The sequence below is a fragment of the Callorhinchus milii genome, unplaced genomic scaffold (assembly GCF_018977255.1).
Source record: "Callorhinchus milii isolate IMCB2004 unplaced genomic scaffold, IMCB_Cmil_1.0 Scaffold1, whole genome shotgun sequence".
Taxonomy (NCBI): Eukaryota; Metazoa; Chordata; class Chondrichthyes; order Chimaeriformes; family Callorhinchidae; genus Callorhinchus; species Callorhinchus milii.
The window spans coordinates 137,688,395-137,692,368 of record NW_024704742.1 but is presented as its reverse complement, the minus strand read 5'-3'; the positions used below and the strand labels follow the sequence as shown (position 1 = coordinate 137,692,368).

At 46.7% G+C, this 3,974-nt stretch overlaps 1 long non-coding RNA gene across 1 annotated transcript; it reads left to right on the top strand.

The window, feature by feature from the left end:
• The first annotated feature begins 203 nt into the window (after window positions 1-203).
• Window positions 204-3,217, top strand: LOC121848149. Its single transcript, XR_006084882.1, has 4 exons — window positions 204-256; window positions 1,426-1,485; window positions 2,508-2,543; window positions 3,181-3,217. It is a non-coding gene; the product is annotated as an uncharacterized LOC121848149 (long non-coding RNA).
• Window positions 3,218-3,974: the final 757 nt, after the last annotated feature.

Below are 3,974 nucleotides of genomic sequence, written 5' to 3'. Positions count from 1 at the left end.
CAAAGTTGTTTAAATCGTAGTCTTGTATTCCTTCTTTAGGATAGAATAAAACATTATTTACTGAATCCTACACTGTGAAGTGCTATAAGACATCCTCCTGATGTGAAAGACACTGTATCAAATTATTATATATAAGGTTTTATCTTCTAACCTCTATAAAATGTACAATATAAAACGTTTTCTCTTTTTTTCAGTCATCAAATGGATGTGGGTGTTAGCAACGAAATGGTCCGACCTCAGCCGCCTGCAGGAGACGGTAACTGTTCTGTCTCAATTAGCGATGCCACAATTTTGACCCCGTGCTTTCAATAACCGGTCACTGGGTCTCAGCCGAGCTCAGTCAGTGACCATCTCACCTCTGGCTCTGGGTGTCTTCACACAGAGAAACCCATCACTGTGCTTCAGAGCATCCAAACCAGACTGAGAATTCCACCCATGTAAATCACCTACACGTGGAAATTTCCATATATGGAATGGCTCACTCTGTCTGTCTCCACGGAGAGACTCATCCTGCTTACCTCATTTCAGAAAGTTTTCAGTTCACAGTAGCGAGAACCAAGTCATCGAGATAACTGCTGGAGTATAACCAGCTGAAACCACATAGCTTGCCATTGAAAGCATTAGATAATAAGCTTCCTGCTGCTTGTCCAGCTGGGACCATCCTCCCAGAGAGTGCCATATGTCTGTCACCCAACAGGAGCTGAGTGGAAAGAATCCTTGTGCCCATCGGGATGTTAAAGATCCCGTGACACTATCAGAAAAAGGAAGGGAGTTCCTTCCAATGTCCTGGATGACAATCCCTGGATAAATTGGTCCCTCATCTCACAGCTATTCCCAGGATCTGGGAGTTGGCAAAATACACCTGCCAAGTCACCAATAATATTTAGAAAAGAAAAATCTGAAAGCCAATGGGAAAAGGGGAGTGGGGCTAAAGGGAGAGCCTTTCAGAGCCTCACAGTCAAAGGGCCTGAATAATCTGCAGCTTATGGAGGGAAAATTTGGCAAGTCCGACAAGCAGGGAGTTGCGATAGTCGAGTCTAATGTCATTAATGTGTGAATGAGGATTTCGGCAGCCTGAGGGCTGAGGCCGTGGCAGAGTTGAGCAATGTTGCGGAGATGGGGAGGGGACAACCCTCAACCCATGGAGAAGAGGAGCCTTGGGTTGTGCTTGCCTCCAAGATTATCTTGGAGTAGAAGGATGAATTAGTGGAGGTGAGGATGGAGCTGTTTTGATGTTGTCGAGGCAGATCTGCCAGTGGACCATTAATTAGATTTGAGCCCGGTGCTTTCAATAGCACTCACCTGTATCTTGAGGGAGTGGAAGTGGCTGGTGTATCAGGAAAATGGGGACAGGACGAGGTAGAATGTGGCAAAGGGGAAGCTGCAGAGACCTGGAGAAGGAGCTGACTGTTATGTATCTGACAGACGCAGCTGCTGTGATCTACAGTGTGGTTACCCCAGCACCGGCCCGGCAAACAGATTCAGGTAAGAAACAACAAGAAATTACATTTGTAAAGCACCTTTCACGTCGGGAGGATGTCCCAAGGTGCTGAATAGCCGTGGATCAGGACCCGAGCGAGAGGGGAGCAGGGTTGGGGTGAGGGAGGGCAGAGAGGTAGGAGGACGGCTGAAGGCATGGACGTAAAGGAGGGCATTGAGGAGGCAAGGGAGGCTAAGGGATTGTGCGATGGAGTTCCAAAGGGTGGGTCAGAGAGGCTGAAAGCCTGGCCGCCGATTGTAGGGTAGGTAAGGTGGGAGCATGAAGTAGGCCGGAGCCTGCTGAATGGAGGGAGCAGACAGGTTGATAGGGGCTTAGCAGGTCAGGGATGTAGGAGGGAGCAAGGCAATGGAGTGTGGGGATGAGTGTGGAGTCCTGTAGCTCAGTGGTTAGAGCACTCGCTTTGCAAGTGAGAGACCTGAGTTCAATTCCAGGCAGAGGGCAAAACCTTGGGCAAGTTTCCTTACTCCACACAGAGCCTAATAATAATCCCTCCAAAAAAAAACAATAATAATAATGGTCATTTTCAATCTACGACTGTTTGTGGGACATTGCTGTGCGCAATTGGCTGCCGCGTTCGCCCACAAATATACAGTCAATTCACTTTACAGTGTGTTCTGTGAAGCGCTTTGGGACGTCCTCCCGACGTGAAAAGCGCTATATCAAATGCAAGGATTATTATTATTATATGGGGTTATGGAGCTTGGTGCAAATTGGCTGCTACATTCACCTAAGTCCTAACCCTGTGGTTGGTGCTCACCAATCCCCAGGCCCTGATATTAGAGTAGTATCAAGTCCAAATCACTTGCATTAGAGTAGCACCAATTGAATCCTGTCCCAGCTTTGGGGACTGAGCTTTAGACATTGAACCCCCCTCTCCGGATTTCTATGTATACTCTGTTTAATAACCAGTGTCATATTTTCTTTGTGATGTTGATTCCCATTTCTGATGGAAATATTATCAATATTGAAATTATTTACTAATAATTGTCTCTCTCTCCTTCCCAAGTGTACGCAAATTCCACCATCAGAGCCTCTGATGACAGTGAGTATTGTCAGCCTTTTCTGGTTTATTGTGTATCCAGTCGCCTCGCTGCTCGCACTCTGGCTCTGGGTCAGGAGGTTGGGGATTCGAGCCCCTAAATCAGGGCCCTCGAGCTCACAGTCCAGGCTGATGCTCCAGTGCAGTACTGGGAGGAGCGCTACATTGTCAGAAGTGCTGTCCTTTAATTGCGATGTTAAACCAAGATCCCGTCTGTATCTATTGAGGTTTTTTGGGTCAACCAACATCACCTTCTCAAGAGTATCCAAACCAGAATGAGAATTCCACATATATATGTCACCTCCACATGGAAATTTCCCTGTGTCTGGAATGCAATGTGCTGTTGGAAAAGGGAAGGGAATTTCTCTCTCCTGGTGTCCGGGCCAACAATTCTCCAAATAAAATTGATCCCCCATTTCTTGGCTGTATGTGGACATTGTTGAATTCAAATTAGCCGCCAGGTTTGCTGATAAAATACACAGTCACTACACTTGACAGCGATTTGCTTTGAGACATTTGGTATTAGAGTCGTTATAGTAAAGGTGAGAGTTCTTATAGACTTTAACGTGGGTCACACGTTATATCAGAGCTCTCAGCAAGTGGTGGGACATGTCCTGACACCATTTTGTTTCTCTTCCAGATGTGATTTATGCTGTTGTTGCCAACTCGAAGGGGAGATCAGCTGAGCAGTGAACACTGGTCCTGCCCAGAGTCTGCTGTCCGCCATTTATACAGGTGAGACCTGTAGTGACTTATATTGTGCCCAGAACAGCAGTCAATGCATGAACATTGTACAGTCCGTCCCCGAGAGCTCGGCTCATTATAGTCCGAGTGTGTTTATAGCGCGGCTGTGGCTTGCGGCCCTGCTATATGTGAACACGTTATTGCTGTGTATTCACGGGCGGCCCCGAGGTCTGCAATTTACAATTGTGTTTATCTCCACTTCAGGGAAATCAAAGATGGTGGCGGTCTGGCCTGGAAGAGGAAGAGTCCATTCCCGGTCAGGAGGGACACACTGCCACTTGGTGGCCATTCCAGCATTGAGTAGCCAATTCACACAATCATAGAATTATACACCACAGAAGGAGGCCATTCGACCCATTGTGTCTGTGACGGCTCTTTGAAACGAGCTTCTAAATCAATCCCCCTCCCCGCTCTCTCCCCATAGCCCTAAATAATTCTCTTATTCTCTCTTAATGTGCTATATGTGAACACGTTATTGCTGTGTATTCACAGGGGGAATCCACAGTGGGAGGACATCATTTACTTTTTTTTACAGATACTTTAAATGCTTCCCTTCAAATGCCGAGTGTTTATCTGGTCCAATAGAAAACTATGGCCGCACCATTCCAGGCAGAGGGCGAAACCTTGGGCAAGTTTCCTTACTCTACACAGAGCCTAATAATAATCCCTCCAAAACCAAAAACAATAATA